Source organism: Euprymna scolopes, chromosome 7 (genome assembly GCF_053919585.1).
Source record: "Euprymna scolopes isolate OS-2025 chromosome 7, ASM5391958v1, whole genome shotgun sequence".
Lineage (NCBI taxonomy): Eukaryota > Metazoa > Mollusca > Cephalopoda > Sepiida > Sepiolidae > Euprymna > Euprymna scolopes.
In genome coordinates this window covers 169745209-169755090 of record NC_136488.1, presented here as the reverse complement: position 1 = coordinate 169755090, position 9882 = coordinate 169745209, and the positions used below count along the sequence as shown (strand labels likewise).

General features: G+C 40.2%; 1 pseudogene; it reads left to right on the top strand.

Annotated features, from left to right (window-relative positions):
- The first annotated feature begins 4033 nt into the window (after positions 1–4033).
- Positions 4034–4178, top strand: LOC145280637 (U2 spliceosomal RNA; annotated as a pseudogene).
- Positions 4179–9882: the final 5704 nt, after the last annotated feature.

Here is a 9882-nt window from a genome sequence, read left to right as displayed (position 1 = left end):
GCAGATGTGCTGACGGTTATATCCCACAGGATTAGTGAATCTCTTGACAAAGGCTGCCTTTCTAGGGCAATTGCTCTTGACATATCAAAGGCCTTCGACAAGGTATGGCATAAGGGTCTACTTCACAAGATTTCCAGCTACCGTATGACTGGAAATGTTTTCTCAATCATTAAATCATTTCTTTCCGATAGGCTCATAAGAGTAGTGGTAGATGGACAAAAATCAGAGGCCTGCAATATAAATGCTGGAGTCCCTCAGGGGTCAATCCTAGGCCCAATTCTCTTCCTGATCTACATCAATGACCTCCCTAAACACATACTTAAATCATTCGGTTACATCATCAACATTCTAATCCACATTTGTCATCAATTGAAATGAATGGCTCTCGTCTTCAGGAGGCCTCAAGTTTTGACAAGCTTCTGGGCTTGACCATTACTCCTGATCTTAAATGGAACACGTATATCAAATCTGTTGCCAAGGCCGCTGGAAAAATGGTGGGATCTTTCTATCGATCCAGTAGATATCTCACTGCTGATGCTATTCTCTATCTATATAAGAGCCAGGTACGTCCAAGGATGGAATACTGTTGCCACATCTGGGCAGGAGCTGCTAGAAAGAACTTGTCCTGCCTTGATAGAGTTCAAAATAGACTTCGTAGCCTCGTAGGAGATGTCCTTTTCTCCTCCTTGCAACCTCTATCTCACAGAAGAGATGTTGCGAGTTTGTCTCTGATGTATCGTTATTTTCATGGAAAGTGTTCAACTGAGCTTCAATCTATGGTCCCCCCTCGCCAAACTTTCACAAGAAACACTCGTCTAGCTGTAAACACTATCAATAATTTCCCCCACTCTTTATCTGTGCCTAAACCTAAACGTAGATTCCATGAACAAAGCTTCTTTCTTAGAACTGCACGCCTGTGGAATTGTCTTCCGTTTTCCTGCTTTCCGACTGACTACAATATGGTTTTGTTCAAGTCTAAAGTAAATAAGTTCTTGATGAGCCGTTCCATATAAGTTATTAAATTTACCAAATTTTCATTACTAATGATTACTATATTGACCAACTTCTACTGTACACTCTTTAACCCTTATCCTTGAGTGGCCTCTGGGCCTTGATAATGTGGTGATGCCTTTGTAAAAAAAAAAAAAAAAAAAAAAAAAAAATCTACGGCAACACATCAAAGGCTGTAAATGACAAAGTTCTCTCTGATTCTCTCTCTTCTGATCTCTAGCGCGTGGTTCAATGGGGGAAGATGTGGCTGGTTACCTTTAATGCATCCAAAAGCAAACTCATATCCTTACATCATCAACGCTCTGATCCCCATCTGGCATCAATTGTGATGGATGGCTCTCGTCAGGGTAAGGCCCCGTGTTTTGACAAGCTTCTGGGATTGACCTTTACTCCTGATCTGAACTGGAACACGTACATCAAGTCTGTTGCCAAGGTCGCTGGAAAAATGGTGGGATCCTTATACCGCTCCAGAAGATATCTCACTGCTGATGAAATTCTCTATCTATATAAAAGCCAAGTACGTCCAAGGATGGAATACTGTTGCCATATCTGGGCAAGAGCTGCTAAAAACAGCCTATCCTTCCTAGACAGAGTACAAAATAGACTTCGTGGCTTAGTGGGGGATGCCCTTTTCTCTACCCTGCCACCTCTCTCCCACAGAAGAGACGTTGCGAGCCTATCCTTGTTTTATCGTTATTTCCATGGCAGGTGCTCGTCTGAGCTCCAATCTCTGGTCCCCCCCTCGCCAATCTTTCACGAAAAACACCCGTCTAGCTGAATCCACTGTGAAAAATTTCCCCCACTCTATATCTGTGCCTAAATCAAAACGCGGATTCCATGAACAAAGCTTCTCTCTTAGAACTGCACGCCTGTGGAACTCTGTTCCGTCTGCCTGCTTCCCACCGGACTACAACTTGGATGTCTTCAAGTCCAATGTTAACAAATTCCTAATGAACCGCCCCTTAAGTAAACACTTCATCAAATCTCCACACTAACGTAATGTACTTGCAATAACACTTATCCCTGAGTGGCTTCCGGGCCTTGATAAGTGGTGATCACTGTGTAAAAAAAAAATAAAATAAAAAAATAAATTAAAATATTTCGTTTACTACATTGCCTTACAGACAACTTTCATACCTGCATAAACGACAAGGCATGTTAGCACAAACTTTCAGGTTTCACCGACCAGCAAGCAAAATACCAAGTAAGCAAATATATGCGGAGATATACATATATACATATACATAGCGAGGGAGGGATATATATATATATATATATATATATATATATATATATATATATATATATATGTATATATATATGTATATATATATATGTATATATATATATATGTATATATATATGTATATATATATAACTTTATATATATATATATATATATATATATATAACTTTTTTTATATATATATATACATATATATATATATATATATATATATATATATATATATATATATATATATATATATAAAACTTTTTTTTCCTATTTTTGTTTGCTCGACACGGTACTAGATGCAATTTGCACTTTTTTATAGGGGGTTACTTAATTTTTTAACATTTTTCTTACCTGTGGGTACGCAAGGCAAATAACTAATATTAAATGCTTTGCTGCATTAAAAAAAACACACGTAAGTCACAAACCAAAATACAATTGTAGTTTGCTTTTATGTATATTTGAAGGATACCTAAGTGTAATTTAGATACTTTTAATAATGTTTTAATGCAAATACATCAAAAACCTAATTAACTTTGCTGTGAAATATATTTCTGTCAAAAATGCATAAAATAACCAACCACGCCCCCACTCACATTGTGGGGGTGTTTATTCCGAAAGCCGTTTTTTTTTTTTTTTTTTTTTTACACAGTGATCACCACTTATCAAGGCCCGGAAGCCACTCAGGGATAAGGGTTATTGCAAGTACATTACGTTAGTGAGGAGATTTGATGAAGTGTTTAATTAGGGAGGGGGGCGGTTCAACGTTCTTAACATAGGGAAGTTGGTGGTGTCCATTTTATAGTCGTTCTAAACGTGAGAAGGTTGCTGGTTGGGCTACAACAACAACAACAACAACAACAACAACAACAATAGAAGTACTTTAATTTTTTATGCGGCCTGAGGGAGTATACTAATACCGGACAACGCCAGTTAACGGGTCCTGCTAGTAATATATAAAATATCTATCTATATAATTATAAAACTCAAATGACCTTGTAACGATGTATGTAACTCACTTTCCGGTTTACGACATCCGGTTGCGCATGCGCGCATGACCTGCGCACTGAAATATTAACGTTATTATTTCGAAATTATTATTTAACATGGGAAGAGTGCGGTTTGAAATGACTTAAATGAACGATGTAAAAATAAAAAAAAAGCAGATAGTATTAACAAATTTTTATTTGGATAATTTAAACGCGAAAAAAAACAAAACAAAAAAAAGACCAATTGGGACGCTGGATATTAACGTTATTATTTCGAAATTATTATTTAACATAGGAAGAGTGTGGGGTTATAAATAAACAAAAAAACAAAAGAACAATTGGGACGCTGAAATATTAACGTTATTATTTCGAAATTATTATTTAACATAGGAAGATGGGGTTTAAAATAACTTAAACGTAATACAGAAATGAATGATGTAAAAAAAAAAAACCCGATATATCAAAATTTGCATTTAACTATAATAAGTATTATGGTATCTGTTCAGTGCGCATTTATCTATAAGTATGGCCAACCACTTATAATTCAGTAACTGTAATTTTTTTTTTCAAAAATAATAAATTATAATAGACAGAACATATCATAGAAATCTATCTATATTCTTTTTTCATTTTAATATATTTTCATAGAAATGTTTCTGTTATGTCAAAAAGATAACTATTTTCTTTACTACACAAGTGTCACGCTCATACATATTTCAGCGTACTTTACGACAGGGCTACGCTGTGCGTCCCTGTTAGCTTAGATAAATACTTTTGCAGTTTTAACAAAAGAGCTACAATAATATCTTGGCACTTTTGGCCAAGATCAAAGTGTAGTATCTGTTCCGGCAGATACTGCACTTAAGATAATTTGTACCAGTCAATGGAGGGGAAACCCTCTATACTGGGAACCGCCTGGGTAATACCTAGGAGGTCCACCCTCCCAGGCCTTGCCACCGGGCTTTCCGGTGGGGCAAGTTTATTGCTTGCTGCCTGAGGCGCCCCGACCGGGGAATGCCGACGGGGTTACTCAGGCGATTTTTAAAATTGCAGGAGTGCCCCTCCTTTAGGGGAGCCTGCGGGGTTCCCACTTTCCGGCCTTGTGCCACATTTTGCTGATGTGGGCAGCAAATAAATATCAACCCTCTATACTGGGACAATTATTATTTTTGGTAACCAGAGTGCCCCCTTTTTGCCTACTTTAAGGGGAGCTGGTTTTTACCTCACATTAAAAACGGCCTTGTGCCTAATTTGCTCTGTGGGGGAGCAAATAAACACCATCTGTTCCGGCAGATACTGCAAGCTATGACTAGCAAAGACCAGATGTAGGGGCAACCCCACATGCCTGACCTTTAACCAGCTCCCATTTCCCACCTCTCGGGAGCTGGTCCCCTTTTTCCCTTCCCCCTCCCTTCACTCCTCACATTAAAAATTGGCCTTGTGCCTAATTTGCTCGGTGGGGGAGCAAATAAATACCATCTGTTCCGGCAGATGCTGCACTTAAGATAAGTTGTACCAGTCAATGGAGGGGAAACCCTCTATACTGGGACAATTATAATTTTTGGTAACCAGAGTGCCCCCCTTTTTGCCTACTTTTAGGGGAGCTAGTTTTTACCTCACATTAAAAACGGCCTTGTGCCTAATTTGCTCTGTGGGGGAGCAAATAAATACCATCTGTTCCGGCAGATGCTGCACTTAAGATGGTTTGTACCAGTCAATGGAGGGGAAACCCTCTATACTGGGACAATTATTATTTTTGGTAACCAGAGGGCCCCTTTTTTGCCTACTTTTAGGGGAGCTGGTTTTTACCTCACATTAAAAACGGCCTTGTGCCTAATTTGCTCAGTGGGGGAGCAAATAAATACCATCTGTTCCGGCAGATGCTGCACTTAAGATAATTTGTACCAGTCAATGGAGGGGAAACCCTCTATACTGGGACAATTATTATTTTTGGTAACCAGAGTGCCCCCTTTTTGCCTACTTTTAGGGGAGCTGGTTTTTACCTCACATTAAAAACGGCCTTGTGCCTAATTTGCTCTGTGGGGGAGCAAATAAATACCATCTGTTCCGGCAGATGCTGCACTTAAGATAATTTTTACCAGTCAATGGAGGGGAAACCCTCTATACTGGAGCAATTATTATTTTTGGTAACCAGAGTGCCCCCTTTTTGCCTACTTTTAGGGGAGCTGGTTTTTACCTCACATTAAAAACGGCCTTGTGCCTAATTTGCTCAGTGGGGGAGCAAATAAACACCATCTGTTCCGGCAGATACTGCAAGCTATGACTAGCAAAGACCAGATGTGGGGGCAACCCCACATGCCTGACCTTTAACCAGCTCCCATTTCCCACCTCTCGGGAGCTGGTCCCCTTTTTCCCTTCCCCCTCCCTTCACTCCTCACATTAAAAATTGGCCTTGTGCCTAATTTGCTCGGTGGGGGAGCAAATAAATACCATCTGTTCCGGCAGATACTGCAAGCAAATACCATATGTGGGGGCGACCCCACATATAAGACCTTGGTCAATGTAGGGGAAACCCTTCATACCAATTGTCACTATCCAGCTCCCCTACTCCCCGGGGAGTTGGTCCCCATTTCCCCTTCACTCCTCACATTAAAAATCGGCCTTGTGCCTAATTTGCTCGGTGGGGGAGCAAATAAATACCATCAGTTCCGGCAGATACTGCAAGCTATGACTAGCAAAGACCAGCTATGACTAGCAAAGACCAGATGTAGGGGCAATCCCACATGCCTGACATTTAACCAGCTCCCATTTCCCACCTCTCGGGAGCTGGTCCCCTTTTTCCCTTCCCCCGCCCTTCACTCCTCACATTAAAAATCGGCCTTGTGCCTAATTTGCTCGGTGGGGGAGCAAATAAATACCATCTGTTCCGGCAGATACTGCAAGCTATGACTAGCAAAGACCAGATGTGGGGGCAACCCCACATGCCTGACCATTAACCAGCTCCCATTTCCCACCTCTCGGGAGCTGGTCCCCTTTTTCCCTTCCCCCTCCCTTCACTCCTCACATTAAAAATTGGCCTTGTGCCTAATTTACTCGGTGGGGGAGCAAATAAATACCATCTGTTCCGGCAGATACTGCAAGCTATGACTAGCTATGACTAGCAAAGACCAGATGTGGGGGCAACCCCACATGCCTGACCTTTAACCAGCTCCCATTTCCCACCTCTCGGGAGCTGGTCCCCTTTTTCCCTTCCCCCTTCACTCCTCACATTAAAAATCGGCCTTGTGCCTAATTTGCTCGGTGGGGGAGCAAATAAATACCATCTGTTCCGGCAGATACTGCAAGCTAGTACTAGCAAAGACCAGATGTGGGGGCAACCCCACATGCCTGACCATTAACCAGCTCCCATTTCCCACCTCTCGGGAGCTGTTCCCCTTTTTCCCTTCCCCCTCCCTTCACTCCTCACATTAAAAATTGGCCTTGTGCCTAATTTACTCGGTGGGGGAGCAAATAAATACCATCTGTTCCGGCAGATACTGCAAGCTATGACTAGCTATGACTAGCAAAGACCAGATGTGGGGGCAACCCCACATGCCTGACCTTTAACCAGCTCCCATTTCCCACCTCTCGGGAGCTGGTCCCCTTTTTCCCTTCCCCCTTCACTCCTCACATTAAAAATAGGCCTTGTGCCTAATTTGCTCGGTGGGGGAGCAAATAAATACCATCTGTTCCGGCAGATACTGCAAGCTATGAATAGCTATGACTAGCAAAGACCAGATGTGGGGGCAACCCCACATGCCTGACCATTAACCAGCTCCCATTTCCCACCTCTCGGGAGCTGGTCCCCTTTTTCCCTTCCCTCTCCCTTCACTCTTCACATTAAAAATCGGCCTTGTGCCTAATTTGCTCGGTGGGGGAGCAAATAAATACCATCTGTTCCGACGGATACTGCAAGCTATGACTAGCTATGACTAGCAAAGACCGGATGTGGGGGCAACCCCACATGCCTGACCTTTAACCAGCTTCCATTTTCCACCTCTCGGGAGCTGGTCCCCTTTTTCCCTTCCCCCTCCCTTCACTCCTCACATTAAAAATCGGCCTTGTGCCTAATTTGCTGGGTGGGGGAGCAAATAAATACCATCTGTTCCGACAGATACTGCAAGAAAAGACCATATGTGGGGGCAACTCCACATATAAGACCTTGGTCAATGTAGGGGCAACCCTTCATACCAATTGTCACTATCCAGCTCCCCTACTCCCTGGGGAGTTGGTCCCCATTTCCCCTTCACTCCTCACTTTAAAAATCGGCATTGTGCCTAATTTGCTCGGTGGGGGAGCAAATAAATACCATCTGTTCTTCAGATGCTGCACTTCATTTTCTTGTTCTCTTTCAGTGGAGGAGAAATCCTTCACGACTGAGACAATTTTTATTTTTGTACCTTTTCTCCACGTTAAAAAACGACCCTGGTGTCTAACTCTGTCCCGTGGGGAGGCATAGTAAATAGGTACAATAATATCAAGGCGTCTTCATTTACACTGAACATCTACAGAATGCCAACATCAATATATTACATATGAATGAGTCCCCTGTTGAATTTCCACAGGTCCCGCTAGTTTATATACTGATACCATAGTATCTTTTAATGTACGTACATGTGTGTATTACGATTTCCAGATTATGAATTATTCCATCGGGAGATTCTATTTATTAAAAATGGATAGAAGACGATTACACACTACGAAGATTGCATTAATATATGCAGGGTGGTCGCTAGAAAAGCGGGAAATTTGTCAAACAACTATTTATTTTTACAAAGAATAATTTTTACAAAGTTTCTCAAAGACAAATGTTATATTATTCTCATAGGTACTCAAAATGGCGTCCGTGCACTTCACTGCAGCGTCAAATAACGATCTATGTTTACAACACTCACACGGTACGAATGAAAAATAGCAATCACGCATTTTATTCATGATCTAAGTTGACCTTCAATTTTCCCGCTTTTCTAGCGACCGCCCTGCACTTAAGCTAATTCAATGGTCGTAATATGTTAATACCTATTATCTTCATTTTTAATAAATAGTATTTCCTGATTATCGAAACTCAATGAAAAAAAATAAATAAATAAAATAAATAAATAGAATTTAAAAAAATCATGTCGCTTTTGGGCCGTACGTGAAACTAAATGATACATTCTTGATCATTTGGCTAGCATTCAAAGGTAGTATCTGTTCTGTTTAAAGGTGATATAATGATATGGGGTTTCCGTTTGTGTCGGGTGTCCATACAATGGAAATATGTAATAGACTCCTATAAGCATATTAGAGAAACTTTAATAACCAAATATATTTTTACATTAGATTAATCAGATTACTTAGATAATAACCGAAGGACTATTATAATATCGCGAGGTCTCCATTAATGCTGAAAGTCCACGGAATGCCCAGCAAGGATATATTACATATGAAAGATGCCGCCGTTGAATTTCCACAGGTCCCTCTAGTTAATAATACCTCCAGATGTGTGTCAAGCATCATAGTTGATAGAAAGTCTCCAGTAAACCATATCGAGGACAACATCTCTAAGGATATCATATACCTGATATTAAGCAATAGTACAGGGTGTCCGAAAAGTCCCAGGACACTGGCCGAAAAATCCCAGGACACTCTATTTTTAATATTTTAATGCTGTTAAATATGATTGATTGCAGCTTTTGCTAGCGTATCAAGGAATTCTCAAAAAAAAAAATGGCACAAAGAACCTGGAGGCGAATGGAATTGTGCAAGAACAACGAGGGCCAACATACTGATCCCATAGACCACTAAATTACTCTAGTTGTTTTCTGCTTTGTTTCTAATAAAGTTCTCTTTTTTGTTGAATATATATGTTTTCTGTGTGTTTCATTAAAAAATACTGTGTTTTATTAAAAATACATGTATAGTGTCCTGGGACTTTTCGGCCACCCTGTAGTTTAAAATACCAGGTTGACATATGGTGGAGAATAGTAGCGTTTAATGGCCAAAATTGAGTCATTAGCTTGGGTGAGCAGGTCTAATGTGGCATTTCAGTAAACATAAAACCTTAAACAAATCATTCCTTGCATGTTTCCAGTATGATTGTTCAAAACTAAAAATGACGGAAATGGGACCGGAACATCAAGTGCAGGTTCCATGTCCGGCAAGGAGAAAAGAAAGGCCCCCCAGGACGTCACTCAGAGAAACCCTCGAAACACTATCGTTAAAATAAATTGGACTTAGGCACATAAGTAAGGTTGTAATGAAATGTTATTTGAAGAGTGATCCATCTAAGAGGCGATATAGCAAACGAATACATGAAAGATGATTTTCGGTTTTAATAACTTTTATGTACGTCATAGATAGGATTATCTTTGGTTATCATATAGGTACTATACTGTACAAGTACCTTATTTTATGAGTAGACTACTGTACAAGTACCTTATTTCTAATTTATTAACGAAACTACTCGATACTTTTATATCATTTTCTGTTGTGCTAATTTTTCTGTACCTCACGGGTAATAGTTTTTTTTAACTTTTTCATTTGGATGCTATAGTGAAGAAGCGCCTCATTTTTAATTTAAAAGTCATACTACTCGAATATATAAAATGATTTTCAGTTTTAATAACTTTTATGTACGTCACAGATAGGATTTTCTTTGTTTTTTCA